Source organism: Dasypus novemcinctus, chromosome 13 (assembly GCF_030445035.2).
Source record: "Dasypus novemcinctus isolate mDasNov1 chromosome 13, mDasNov1.1.hap2, whole genome shotgun sequence".
In the NCBI taxonomy this organism is placed as follows: domain Eukaryota; kingdom Metazoa; phylum Chordata; class Mammalia; order Cingulata; family Dasypodidae; genus Dasypus; species Dasypus novemcinctus.
The window spans coordinates 26296238-26311693 of NC_080685.1; the positions used below are offsets into that span (position 1 = coordinate 26296238).

At 41.2% G+C, this 15456-nt stretch overlaps 1 non-coding gene and 2 pseudogenes across 1 annotated transcript; 2 read left to right on the plus strand and 1 right to left on the minus strand.

Moving 5' to 3' along the window:
• Positions 1–2456: 2456 nt before the first annotated feature.
• On the minus strand, positions 2457–2563 carry LOC111762616 (U6 spliceosomal RNA). The gene has a single exon (XR_002795695.1). It is a non-coding gene; the product is annotated as a U6 spliceosomal RNA (small nuclear RNA).
• Positions 2564–7990: 5427 nt separating this feature from the next.
• LOC139436134 (importin subunit alpha-1 pseudogene) lies at positions 7991–9036 on the plus strand (annotated as a pseudogene).
• Positions 9037–11233: 2197 nt separating this feature from the next.
• LOC101440660 (importin subunit alpha-1 pseudogene) lies at positions 11234–11903 on the plus strand (annotated as a pseudogene).
• Positions 11904–15456: the final 3553 nt, after the last annotated feature.

Sequence of the window (15456 nt, forward strand, 5' to 3'; positions counted from 1 at the left end):
GTCAATCGTTTAATTCCTAGAATTCCAGACAACAGATTTGAGGTATCCATTCATATAGGAACTAGTTGTATTTCCTAATATAGCCCAAAAGATCTGTTTGCTCATATATAACAAAATAAGCTTTGCCGCTTACAATGTGCACATGCACACACACACACACATGCACCCACATATTTATTCCTCCTTTTGTTTTCTAGCATTTCCAAGTTTGCGGTTTAACAGTTTCCATATGAACTTTTTCTCTAGTCTGCAATGGGACAGATCTCCAGCTGGTGCCAAGCCTAATGAGTCCACTGAAATCTCAGGAGAATAGTACACTTATCCTAAAAAATCTCAGGAGAATATTACACTTATCCTAAGGAGACACAGAGTTGCTGATACTTTCACAGAGAGGGTTTCTGTGTTAAAAAGTGAAGAGGGTGGAGACTGAGTTCCTGGAGCTGTATTCCGAAGACTATTCAGGAAGGTCGGAATGAGCAGGCTTCTCCCTATGGGGGTCTCAGGAGTGGGTGAGCAGAGCAGGAGGGGTGACGACAGCTTCTCACGGAGGAGGGGGAGCCTTACGTGGAATGGTGTGGAATTTGACAGAAGCTCTTTTATGCCAAACTTTTGTCAGGATCCAACTGTACAAATATGCCTAAGCAAATAAAATAATAGAAAAAGATTTTAAGTCACATGACTTCAATCTGATGGGACTATTCAAAGTAGAAAAACACATAAAAAGAAAGGCATAAACTGTTTTTATTTAAAAAAAATAAAGAGGCATATAGGTGCATATTTGTTCCTTCAATCTGTCTGCCTGCCCACTTTCATTTTCTAGCCAAATTAAGAAATCAACTGTTGACTCTTACAACACTGCATTACCCTCCCTAGTTAACCAAGTCCTCTACTGCTTGGCCATTTCATGGTTCATTACCATTTCCATTGGAGATAGACAGGGACGTGAAAGGAGGTAAAATTACAATTGAGCCATCTGGTATCTTTATGATATTCTAAGGTTTACTGAGACAGGAGGTTTAGACCATAGCCTGCAATGCAGTTCTTATACTGATTGTAGATTCAAATTCTTCATGGTCACTTTCCTTCTCATTTTAACATCATTCCTTCCAACAGCTGAAACTTGGGGAAAAATAAATTTCTTAAGTAAGACACAAAAAGCACTAACCATAAGGAAAAAAAATAATAAATCAACTGCATTAACATTTAAAACTCCTGTTCATCACAAAGATACCCTACAGAAAATAATAAAAGACAACTTTGACACCTTGGGAGGAGATATATGCAACTAATTTTTTTAAAAAAGAATTATTTATCACCCTCCACCCCCCTGCCCCGTTGTCTGCTCTCTGTGTCCATTCACTGTGCATTCTTCTGTGTGTTTGTCTTCTTTTTAGGTGGTACCGGGAACTGATCCTGTGACCCTCTGAAGTGGGAGAGAGGTGCTCAATCTCTTGTGCCACCTCAGCTCCCCAGTCTGCTATGTCTCTTATTGTCTCTCTTCTGTGTCTCTTTTTGTTGCATCATCTTGCTGCGCCAGGTCTCCACTCGGGCCAGCTTGCCATATGGGCCAGCACTCCTGCACAGGCCAGCATTCCTGGGTGGGCCAGCAATCTGCATAGTCCAGCTCTCTGCCTAGGCCAGCTTGCCACATGGGACTGCCTTCACCAGAAGGCCCCAGGAATTGAACCCTGAACCTCCCATATGGTAGACAGGAGCCCAGTCACTTGAGCCACATCTGCTTCCCTATGAAACTTATATATCCAACAAGAGGATTGGTTTAATATAAAAAATATAAAGATACAACAAAATCAGTAAGAAAATACCTTCAAACAAATAGGAAAAGGGGCTGAACACACAGAACTTTCATCGAATGGGAAACAATATGGTCAATAAACATATGAAAAGATGCTCGCTCGTGTCCATAGGTGATCAGGGAAATCCAAATTAAGTTCACACGGACATACAATTTTGTAACCATTTGGCAAAAATCAAGAAGTCTGACTTTACCCACTACAGGGATCACCAAAACCTCTTGTGCTGCTGGTGGGAGTGTAATTTGGTCTGGCTTCAGAAAACAACTTGGCACTCACAAGTCTAGAACCCAGCAATTTCCTACATCCCCGAAATTGTGCTCCTAAATACACACCAAGCTCTTGGCCATGTGCACCAGCAGGAGACACGAACAAGACTGTGCACAGCAGCCCCATTCCTGCTGGCCAGAGGCCCACCCTCAGCAGAGGAAATAAATCCACTGTGGTGCCGTCCCTCAATGGGACATTTCACAGCCGTAAAAACGAGTGATGTACATAGCTAAAATGTGAATGAATCTAGTAATGTGGGTGAAAAAAAATCAAATTCCAAAAAAGCACATAATAGCACAATATCTTTTCTATAAGGTTCAAACACAAGCACAATTGAACGATATATTCTTCAGGTGTCTCTCTCTCTCTATATTTAAAAATATGGAATGCTTCATGAATTTGTGTACCATCCCTGCACAGGGGCCATGCTTATCTTCTCTGTATAGTTCCAGTTTTAGTATATGTGCTGATGAAGTGAGCACAGGTATCTGTATTTTTATAAATCTAAAAAACTAAAAAATAAAAGGCATATAGGAGCGAAAACCACAGAATTCTGGATTGTAGTTAAGTCTGGGGGAAAAGCAGGAGACTCAGATGGAGATCAGTATGTAGGCAGATGATAAAATATTAAGATTCTAGTTCTTGTTTGGTGGTAGGTTCCAGGGTATTTGTTTATTATTAAATTTAAGAATTCATTAGTCTTTAAATAAAAGGCAACCATTCATGAATCAAGCATTATGATTAACCCAAACTGTGCATCTGAGGCCCATTAAAACCACAAGGAAGAAAAACAAAAAACAGAGGCGTCTAACTTGCCTAAATCTGAAGCTAATGAAGGTGAGGTGTCAACGCTTGCAAGGCCCATGAGCGCTGGAAGTTGTGCAATGCTCCAGGTGAGGAGAGGAAGGCAAGAGCAATCAGGAAGTACTTCTATGTAAGCACTTACGGCAAACTGCCTACAGAGATCTCAGAAGGAAGGGACCCGGATCTTTAAGACAGCAGTAATATGTTTTGATTTCTTTTCTCATTTTAAAATATTCATCTTTCTATTCACCTTTTCATTCTTTTTCTTCAAGTGGGGCTTCTTAAATTGCATAAACATTAGGCCCCACAAAACCTAGCTCCATCCCTGGTAATACACTGACATTACCACATTTAAAGAGTACTAAAGGGTATCAGCAGAATCTCCCTCCTTCCCTACCCAGTCCCTTCCCAGAAGCAACCAATGTTAATGTTTATGACACTTGCTGAGAGACTCTATGTGTATACAAGTATACACATATATACGTATACTTATGTATATATACATATACACATAAATATGCACATATATGTAGTGCCTGCCATTTTTAATTTTGAAACAAATTCATGCTTACAGAAAAACCACAAGAACAGTGCAAAAAAACCTGATTTTTCCCAGAATCACTGGAAAGTAAATGGCCAAAATGTATGCAAAATGAGAAAGTTATTCATTGCAGCATTATTTGCAAAGGCACAAAAGATTGGGAAAACATAAATGCCCCATTTCCCCAATTCCAGCCTAATACCATAGGGTTCATTCTAGTTTTCTCTTTCTATATCTGTAACTCTCTTCCCTGACAGTGAGAAACAGGCTCCCATTATCCACAATGTATATCTATTTATTTACTGGTCCTCCTGTACATGACCAACCTCCTATCACTCCTGCCATCCCATGCAGATGCCAGCCTCACCCTGTGCATAGGGGTATGCACACCTTTCTTACCTACCGGGACTCCAACACCATTTGCTTGGCCACGTTGCATGGTCATATCACTTGACTTGCTCAGGCTCTGACACCCTGCCATGGGCCATAGCAGCCACCCTTCTTCTGTGGCCTCCCCTTCAACCCGGAGCCTACCATGTCTGACCCAATCTAATGCCTTTGGGAATAAATTCAGGAAAGAAGGAAAGGGTGAAAGGAAAGAGGAAGAAATGGGGAAGAGAATGGGAAGGACTCCTCCACTCTAATGAAAACGCACTAAATTCATTTCCTCCACCTAGCCTTTTTCATTTAATATATATGCCATGCCATATCATATGCAAATTTAATAGTTTTCTAATATTCCATTTTATGGATGAATGGTAGTTTTTAATCAGTCTCCTACTGATGTATATCTCTATTTTCCCAATCTTTGTTATTGCAAATAACTGTGCAATCAGTAACACAATTGCTGGAATCTTAGAGTAACCTTATATATTGCCTATTTTACACACGTTAGTATAGTTGTGGGATTTAGTCCTGGAAGTGAGTCAAATGATATGCGATTTTGTACTTTTGCTAGATATTGGCAAATATCCCTCTACCAGCAATGCATAAGAATACTTTAACTTGCATGATGGAGAATTAAGCATTTCTGAGATGTATGGGTTATAAAACCAAAGCATAAAATAGATGGATAGATAGATATAGATAAATAGAATGGTAGCTTCTTACTTGTTGCCTCTGAGTACAGGATCTTCTCATCAACACTTTGAACACTACAGGAAAGAAAAACTTTCCTTCCTTCAATTTTATCAAGCTGGCTATTTATCACAACAACAGAATTAAGGGGGATAGGTCTGCAGGAAAAAAAAAAAGGAAAAAAAGCAGTTTTTCTCAGATTTATGTAACATTGAGAGAGAATCAAGTGTATGGCAAGGGGTGGAAATGTATGAAGCCTGATATCAAAGGGTGTTGACTGCCTTAGATAAAACATTCCTAAGGACACTGACACCTAGAGCCTCTCCTATCTCTTTACTCCAAGCATTGCTCTCCAGTATAGGGACACAGACTGCCCACCACATCCTCATTCAACTCTCCTATTTGGCCTGTGCATAAAATAGATGGATCTTGGAGAATGACAGTAGATAACTGTAAATGTAACCAGGTGGTGACTCCAATCGCAGCTGCTGTACCAGATGTGGTATCACTGTTTGAGCAATTCAACACATCCCCTGGTTCCTGGTTTACAGTTATTGATCTGGCAAATGCTTTTTTTCTCAATTGCCATTAGTAAGGACTACCAGAAACAGTTTGCTTTCAGCTGGCAAGACCAGCAGTAGACCTTCACTGTCCTGACTCAGGGGTATATCAACTCTCCAGCCCTATGTACAATATTGTCTGCAGGAACCATCTCTCCCTCCCACAAGACATCATACCGGTCCATTGTATTGATGATATCATGTTGATTAGACTCAGTGAGAAGAAGAGGCAACTACTCTAGACTTATTGGTAGGGCATTTGTGAGAGAGGGTGGGAGATAAACCCAACAAAAATACAGTGGCCTTCTATCTCAGAGAAATTTTTAGGTGTCCAGTGGTGTGGAGCATGTCAAGATATCCCTTCTAAAGTGAAGGATAAGCTGTTGCATCTGGCTTCTCCTGAGACCAAAAAAGAGGCACAATGCTTGGTTGGGCTCTTCCAATTTTGGAGACAACACATTCCTCATTTGGGTGTGCTACTCTGGCCCATTTACTGAATGATGAGAAAAGCTGCTTGTTTTGATTGGAGACTGGAACAAGAGGAGGCTCTGTGACAGGCCCAGGTTGCTGTACAAGCTGCACTACCACTTGGGCCATATGATCCTGCAGATCCAAAGGAAGTTTCAGTGGCAAATAGAGATGCTGTCTGGAGCCTTTGACAGGCCTCTGTAGGAGAATCACAACGCAGACCCTTAGGATTTTGCAGCAAAGCCCTGCCATCATCTGCAGATAACTACTCTCCTTCTGAGAAACAGCTTTCGTCCTGCTACTGAGCCTTGGTAGAGACTGAATGCTTAACCATGGCCATCAAGTTACCATGAGACCTGAGTTGCCTATCATGAGCTGGGTATTGTCTGACCCACCAAACCATAAAGTTGGGCGAGCACAGCAGCACTCCATAATAAAGTGGAAGTGGTATATACCAGATAGGGCTTGAGCAGGTCCTGAAGGCACAAGTAAGTTACATGAGGAAGTAGCCCAAATGCCCATAGCCCCGACTCCTGCCAGCTTACCTTTTCTTTTCCAGCTCACAGCCCTAGTTGCCTGGGGAGTCCCTTACAATCAGTTGACTAAAGATGAGAAAAGTCGGGTCTGGTTTACAGATGGTTCTGAATGATACGCAGGTAACAGGCTCTAGATCATTTTCCTTAATCTAGTTTGCCAGATACCTTATTTAGATTTGTATTAGAGACTGATAATAAAGATTAGCGCACAATTTTAAAATAAAAGAGAAAACATATAAAATAGAGAGGCTTAACAAAGTTAAAAGTTGACTCCCTAAAAAGACTAATAACTTCTGGCAAGAAAGATCACAAAAATGAGAAAAAGCACAAATAAATACAATTAGGGCCAAAAAGAAGCACAAACTACAGATTTAGCATAGATGAGAGAGAGAGAGAGAGAGAGAGAGAGAGAGAGAGAGAGAGAGAGAGAGAGAGAGAATACTATGAATAACTTCATGTCAATAAATCTGAAAACTTAGATGAAATGGAAACTTTTAAAGAAAAATATGCTACCAAAATTGACAAAGGGAAAAAAAAAGGGGGAAAGAAAGCAAGCCTGAATTCTTGGATAAAGAAAACACTTAGGTCCTAGAGGACAGTGAAGCCACACTTGGGAAGGAGCCTGGCTCTCTGAATCACTTCATGGAGCAAGTCCCTCTCTGACCAGGGATAATCACACTGGACTATGACGTAAACAAGAGTCTGTTGGTTTAAACTAGTAAAATGCAGGGGTCATTACACTAGCTAGTGATATTGTCACTTATCTACTACAGTTTTTAAAACAATTCCCTAATTTTTGTCTTCTAATTTAACATGACCAGATAATGTGGCCTATAATTCTGATTCTTTAAAATTTATTGAGATTTCCTTTATGGCCCAATACATGATTAATTCTTGTAAATGTCCCATGTGTGGCTGGGAAGAAAGTATATTTTTCTGTAATTACTGGATGTAGGTTCTACATATACCCAATAAGTCAACCTTGTTATTCTTTAGTGTTTATTTCTTCCCTTTTCTAATTACTTTTTGTTTGATCTATCAATAATTGAGGACAGCATGTTGGAATCTCTCACTAAGACACTGTATTAGTCAATTTCTCCCTATGGTTCTATTAATTTTGTTTATATCCTTTGAAGTTATCTTATTAGTTATATACAAATTTACAATTGTTATAGTACACTACTGAAGTGAATCCTTACTATTACAAAGTAATATTACTATTACAAAGTAATATCCCTAACATTATTTTTGTTTAAAAGAAAATGTCTTTTTCTCACCCTCATTTTTGTACTTTAGTCTTGTGGAGGGCACCATTCTAAGTTGATAGGTTTCTTTCAGCACTTTGAAGATACTTTAATCTTCTGGCTTCCATTCCTATTGAGAAGTTTGTTGTCAATGTAAAAGTCTTTCCTTTACTAGTGCTGTATTTTCTCTTCTTGCTTTTAAGATCTCTTTGCCTTTAGGTTTCTAGTTATTTCTGCTGATTCTCACTCATGATGGTTTATTTCCTTGGGTATTTGGTATAGGATGTAGTTGTTTTGAAGTAGCACTGTCCTTCAGAGTTACTTGTCTGCAGTGTTGCATGAAGAAGTCTAACCTAGAGCTTCCCAACTCTTTGCCATGAGTGGGTTATAAGTATGGTGAGAAATTCATCCTGTAAGCAGACTGGTCACCATTAGTCACGAGCTGCTTCATCTATTTATCCTAGTGCGCCAGGCACAAGGAAATACATCAAGTGTGACATTTGGATCAGAGGATTGGAAAGTATTTGATATGGTTATGGAGCAGCCTTGCTTCTTAGAAACAAGAGAGTGGACCATGGGAATTGATGTGTAAACAACCCTGTAGATTATCGTCAATTAAATTTTAATCCCAGGACACCATTAAGAGCAGTCAAACCCACGGCCTGTGAGCCCTGCGCTCCCTCTTGTGGAAGCCTGAGCCTGCGCTTCAGCTTTCTCTCTGTCTCACAACCATGTCCATCAGTGAGAATGCTAACGCACCAGCTGCCTGCTTTAACAGATTCAAGAACTAGGGGAAAGACAGAACAGAAAGGAAACACCATCAGACAGAAGTTAACATGTAGCTGAGGAAAAGCTAAGGGTGACTAGATGCTGAAATGGAGAAATGTAGGCTCTTTTCTTGATGATGATGCATTTCCACTGCAGGAAAACCTAATGGCAAGGGCACTATAAATTGGTCAGTTGATGACACTGTCAAAGGCATAAATAGCAACAATTTAGAAAGCCAGCTCCAAGTTATTTAAGCTGCTGGAAAACTGCTTTCTAGGGAAAAAGAGCACCCCAGAAACAACATAAACTGGGCTGGTTTTTTATTCCAAAATTTGTGTCCTTCTTGGACAGAACTGATCGTACTCCCCTTGAGTCTGAGTTTGCTTAGGTGCTTACTAACATTGCTTATGAGCATCTGACTAGACTAAGGCTGTGGTAGATAAAGGTGCTATCCCAAAATTCATTTTTTTTGTTGGCATCTCCTCATGCTCATATCAGTGAACAGGCTGCATGATACAGATGACATTTCAACTTTCCAAGATTTGGTTATCAAGCACGGTGCAGGTGACCCTCTGTTGGCTCTTCTACTGTGGTTCCTGATCTTTAGCATGTGGTTATTTACATAATCTTACCTTGACACTTTCAAACATTTGTTGAAATAAGAATTCTACATCCCCATTAGATTCTGTTAGGCAAATCCTTCTTACTTTAGTTTGCCTCTTGTATTATGATGATGCAGAAGTATTCACAGACACCTGCTAGATTATCTTCCACTTTACTGATGGTCCAAATAAATGAACTGAAATGGTTGTGAAAACAGGAGTTATACATTAGCTTTTGAAGCTTCTAGGAGTTACTGAATTTCCAATTGTGACTTTTGTACTAAGAGCCACAGGGAGACTTATGGTTGACCAAGATGAAACACTCCAGGGTTTGGTTCACCCATGGAATCTTTGAACAACTACCAAAAACTGGCAGAGCCATTTCTCAGAGCTCCAGAAAATAGTCAAAGGGTTACAGTGGGAAGCAGACTTGGCCCAGTGGTTAGGGCGTCCGTCTATCACATGGGAGGTCCGCGGTTCAAACCCTGGGCCTCCTTGACCCGTGTGGAGCTGGCCCATGCGCAGTGCTGATGCGCGCAAGGAGTGCCCTGCCACACAGGGGTGTCCCCCGCATAGGGAAGCCCCACGCACAAGGAGTGCACCCCGTAAGGAGAGCTGCCCAGTGTGAAAGAAAGTGCAGCCTGCCCAGGAATGGTGCTACACACACGGAGAACTGACACAACAAGATGATGCAACAGAAAGAAAAACACAAATTCCCATGCTGCTGACAACAACAGAAGTGGACAAAGACGATGCAGCAAAGAGACAGGGAGAACAGACAACCAGGGTGGGGGGGGGGGGGGAGGGAAGGGAAAGAAAGAAATAAATCTTAAAAAAAAAAGTGTTGCAGTAACTGAGTGATGAATCAAGAAAACACAACTTAAAAAAGTGGTAGGAGAAAAGCAGATGTGGCTTAGGTGACTGGGCTCCTGTCTACACATGGGAGGTGCGGGTTTGGATCCCAGTGCCTCCTAAAGAAGACAGCGAGCAGGTGTGATGCGCAGGCACAGCAAGCTGACACAACAAGAGACACAAGAAGAAAAAAAACACCATGAGAGATACAACCAAAGTAGGAAGTAGAGGTTTCCAGTGTCTCCTAAAGAAGACAGCAAACTGATGTGACAGGCAGGCTCAGCGAGTTGACATGACAGGCAGGCGTGATGAGCTGATGCAACAAGAGATGCAGAGAGAAAAAACAGAATGAGAAACACAACAAAGCAGGAAGCAGAGATGGATCAAACAATTAGACACCTTCTTCCCACATTAGAAGTCACAGGTTCAGCTCCTGGTGCCTCCTGAAGAAACAAAGAAGACAGATACAGCAAGTGAAAAACAACAGGTGGGTGGGGAGAAATAAATAAAATAAAATAAATCTTCAAAGAAAAAAAATGGTAGGAAAACCTTGTGTTACCCTTATCGGCCCCTTCTCCAGCCCTTCCGTGGCTTGGTGTGGAGTCAGTCTGCACTGTTATTGTGGGTTCCTGGTCACAGTAGGGAGCAGAGTAATGCTCATGAGCATACTGGAATGCATGTATATAAGTGCCAATCTGGCTGGTGGCAGCCTGAAAGACTTTTGTCTGTAGTTTACCATCCCAGGACTTGCTCTGCATGCAGAAGCAGCTTGCAGACAGCTAAGGCAATGTAAAAAACAATCAAATTATAGAGGCCTGGGCCTAAGGATTTGGCCCAATGGATAGGGCGTCCGCCTACCACGTGGGAGGTCAGCAGTAACCCTGGGCCACCTTGACCCGTGTGGAGCTGGCCCATGCGCAGTGCTAATGCGCCAGGAGTGCCGTGCCACGCAGGGGTGTCCCCAGTGTAGGAGAGTCCTACATGCAAGCAGTGCTCCCTGTAAGGAGAGCCGCCAAGCGGGAAGGAAAGTGCAGCCTGCCCAGGAATGGCACCGCACACACAGAGAGCGGACACAACAAAATGATGCAACAAAAAGAAACACAGATTCCCGGTGCTGCTGATAAGGATAGAAGAGGTCACAGAAGAACACACAGCAAATTGAGACATAGAGCAGACAACTCGGGGCGGGGGGGGGGGGGAAGGAGGGAGAAAAAAAAAAAAAGATATACAATAGAGTTAGGTAGATGAGGAGGTATTTGGATCCCTGTAAATGGCAATTCCTAAGGCACAAGCGCATGCCCAGGACAAAATGTATGCTCAGAAAATACTGGAGAGGACCCTGAATGCATGTTCAGAAAAGACCAGAGGGGACCTTGTGCTTTCTCTGTGAGCTATTCTTCAGGTTCATTAGTAGGAACTTTAAGCTCTGAAGGAGAGCACCAGTTAACACTGAGCCAAACTGCAAAGATTGTGAAAGATGCTTTTTTGTTTGCTTGTTTTTGTTAGGTCCCCAGCATTCATGAAAATATATCATATCACCAGCTGGAAAGAAACTTAAGATATAGGCACCTCAGGGATTAAATTCCAAAGTCAACACATTAAAACATTAAAATGTAGTGTGCAACTGATTACAAGGTATGCAAAGAAATAGGAAATGAGGGCCTATCCAAAGGAACAAGATAAAACATCAGAAACCATCAATGAAGAAGACCAGATTTTGGATATATAGGACAAAGGCTTTAAGAGTCAAAGGGAATACTGTCACTGGGATAGATGAACAGATTCAGGTTGTAATAGATGCAGGAGCACATGCCATCTTTCCCAGCCTGCTAACTAACCCCAAAACTAATATTTAGAAGGCCACTATATGGAAAATGTCAAACATCACAGCTGGCCATCAGGACCCAATACAGAAGAAGGGAATCATGATTAGTCCATCCTTTTCGGCATTCTCTCTATGGCAGACTTTAAGACCAGTGGAAGGTGTATGGGCTTGACCAACTATACAAGTGGCAGAATGGTTGAACTGATTGTATACCTCATTCATTGTGACATAAAAGAACCACTGATGAACCTTTTAACTGCAAAAGATGTCAAAATTATTTTGGGTTTTTTTGGATGTCATTTCAGATATCTTTCAGGCTGCTTAGAAACTAGGTGAAACTGAGAAACCCAGTATAATTATTGAAGAATATGGATGCTTGGACAAAATTGAAGCTTTATAATACTATGAAAGTAAGTCATGTAATAAGGCTTCATTAAGTATTTTTTGTAGAGGAAGAAGGTGATCACAATGTTATGCCAGAAATTAACTCTGAAGGCTGTATCTTCCAAGTTCAGGATGGTACTCCTGGGACTTCTAACTTTTAGATTATAAAACTGAGGTATAAATATGTTTGCTGTATGCTTATGTTTGTGTATACAAACTTGTATATAAGTTTGTCTTACTGTTTCTCTATTAAGAACTCTTGAAATGTACTTTTTTACAATGAAACTATACTTGAAGTGTTCCAAACTGTACATACTTTTTAAAGGCTCTCCTCTCAAAGTATTGTATTTTCCATGAGGAATTTCATATCTTACAGCATCCTGTAAATAAAGATGAATTTCTATCCTTTACTTAAGTAAAAAATTTAATTCCAGGTTGCAACCTCTAGTATCCTGGAGGGCCCTCAACTGTTTGGATTAAATTTATTGTTTTTTTTTTTTTAAAGATTTATTTTTTATTTATTTCTCTCCCCTCCCACCCCCCCCACACACACCGGTTGTTTGTTCTCTGTGTCTATTTGCTGTGTCTTCTTCTTTGTCCGCTTCTGTTGTTGTCAGCAGCATGGGAATCTGTGTTTCTTTTTGTTGTGTCATCTGTGTCAGTTCTCCATGTGTGTGGCGCCATTCCTGGGCAGGCTGCACTTTCTTTCGTGCTGGGCAGCTCTCCTTACGGGGCGCACTCCTTGCGCGTGGGGCTCCCCTATGCGGGGGACACCCGAGTGGCAGGGCACTCCTTGCGTGCATCAGCACTGCTCACAGGCCAGCTCCACACGGGTCAAGGAGGCCCAGGGTTTGAACCGTGGACCTCCTATGTGGTAGATGGATGCCCTAACCACTGGGCCAAGTCCGCTTCCCTAAATTTATTGTTGATGACAACAAAGAAGAAGAATCTAAAGAAGTTTATACCAAAAAAACAGGATCTTTTAGATATTAAATCCTAAACTATATCATCCAACACTTTATTCTGGTTTTTAATCATAAATTAAGAGAACGGAGGCTGTGTGTTTTAATGAGAGCATCAGGCTTGGGTTTAGGAGACGGGGGTTCTAGTCTGGCTATACTGCTCACTATCCATGTGACTTTAGGTAAAACTTGTTTTAAGAATGTTTTCTAATTGTGAGTAACAAATGAATGGTAATACAACTGATTTATGTGGCTGGTAATGGCCTGGTGGACAAGGTCGAAGCATAGGGCCTTGTGCGTAGCATATGCCCAATGCACAAACATTTGTTGAGCTCAACTGCAATCCAAATATTTTGCTGGATCTTGTTTTTAAATGAGTGGGTGGAGGGAGAAAGGTATACTGCATTCAACTTTATTTGAATATGGAAAATACTGAAAGCATAGTTTTTAATATATTGTTCATAAAACAATTTCTAGGTTCTAATGTTACAGTTCTAAATAATATAAAATAATGCTTGTACATAAAGATGACTATTTCCCCAAATTAACCTTTTAAGTCGATGTAACTGCTAACAAATGACATTTTGTTTTGGGGTAGATTTTGATAAATTTCTTCAAATGTTCACCTGGCTTATTCAAGTGATAGAAAGGTGGTAGATGAGACCTAAGGATTATATAAGAGAAAGAGGTATAATGACAGCCTAGGTGAGGGGTTAAAAATTTAAGCGTATAAAAAAGTTAATATGAAAATATCAGTGTGAACTCACAACCTTAATTAAACATTAATAATTTTCCAGCTCGAACACTGAAATGGCCCAGCAGCAAGGTCATCCCGCCCATCGTGAGAACACATGTGGAATACGTTCCTGGTCTTTAGTACTGTTTTCCACTCAAAGGAATCAGAGGTCTTTATAGAGTAGCTGAGTTCATGTCTTGGCACAGATGTGCCTTGTTTTTGCTAGAAATAAAAGTAATGATAGCAGCATTACTGTTAATGATAATAATCAGCAGCTAGCATTTGCTTGCTTTGTAGCCAGATAATATTTTAAGTGCCTTCCATGAATTAATTCATTTACTGCTCAAATAACCCTATGAAATAGGTATTATTAATATTTTTCTTCTTTAAAAGATAAAGGAATTAAAGCACAGAGAGACTAAGTAACTCGTCCAAGGTCACATAGCTTGAAAGTGGCAAAATGAGGATTCAGACCTGCTCCAGAGTCTGTTCTCTTAACCTCCTCATTATCCTGTTTCTCAGAAGACAAAAGTGCTTTAAAAATACTTGGATAGAACTGAAACAACAAGGAGGCAGTGAAAAGAGACCTCCACAGGCCAAAAGTAATTTAAGCATAGAAAAAAGGGTGAAAACTATCTCTAACTACATTATGGAAAGCCCTAAGTTCCTAATGATTCACAAGAAGGGAAATGTTAGTACTAGGAGTACAATTAAAAAACAAGGTAGGGAAACGGTCTTGGCCCAGTGGTTAGGGCGTCCGTCTACCACATGGGAGGTCCGCGGTTCAAACCCCGGGCCTCCTTGACCCATGTGGAGCTGGCCCATGCGCAGTGCTGATGTGTACAAGGAGTGCCCTGCCACGCAGGGGTGTCCCCAGCGTAGGGGAGCCCCACGGGCAAGGAGTGCACCCATAAGGAGAGCTGCCCAGCGTGAAAGAAAGTGCAGCCTGCCCAGGAATAGCACCGCCCACACTTCCTGTGCCGCTGACGACAACGGAAGTGGACAAAGAAACAAGACGCAGCAAATAGACACAGAGAACAGACAACCAGGGGAAGGGGGCGAATTGAATAAATAAATAAACCTTAAAAAAAAAACACAAAAAAAACCAAACAAGGTATACTTAAAAACAAGGTATAATTTAAAAACCATAATAGGATGTCTAATTTATATAAGGTAAATTCTTTTGAACACTGAAGCACTGATTAAAAGCATAATCAAATTTACTAAATACTTCAGTAAATAAATTAATAAGCCTAATATGTCAGCTTTTCCTAAATAAATTTTTTTTTTTTTTTAAAGATTTATTTATTTATTTGATTTCCCCCCCTCCCCTGGTTGTCTGTTCTTGGTGTCTATTTGCTGCGTCTTGTTTCTTTGTCCGCTTCTGTTGTCGTCAGCGGCGCGGGAAGTGTGGGCGGCGCCATTCCTGGGCAGGCTGCTCGTTCTTTTCACGCTGGGCGGCTTTCCTCACGGGCGCACTCCTTGCGCATGGGGCTCCCCCACGCGGGGGACACCCTGCGTGGCACGGCACTCCTTGCGCGCATCAGCGCTGCGCATGGCCAGCTCCACACGGGTCAAGGAGGCCTGGGGTTTGAACTGCGGACCTCCCATATGGTAGACGGACGCCCTAACCACTGGGCCAAAGTCCGTTTCCCCTAAATAAATTTTAAACACAAAATTATCTCAATGATTACAAAATTTACTGTTTTACCTACACCTAATCTATTTTCATTTGGGTTCAGTTAATTTCTTCCTGATGTCAGTACTTACTTGATAGTTTCCTGAGGTTAGAAGAATATTCATTTTTGTATCTATCTAGGATTCCACTAATTGTATCAGACCCAAAAGAGGCCATCTCAGATCAGCTGAATTTGTAGGTTCTGGACTCTCAACCTGGTGATTCTTCATGAGACAGGACTTTTCCTTTGAAAGTGATTCAAAAATAAGCCCAAATTCATGGGGCCAAGCCCCTCTTGGAATCAAGCTTTCCTTGCTGTGTCAGAAGGACTTTCTAAA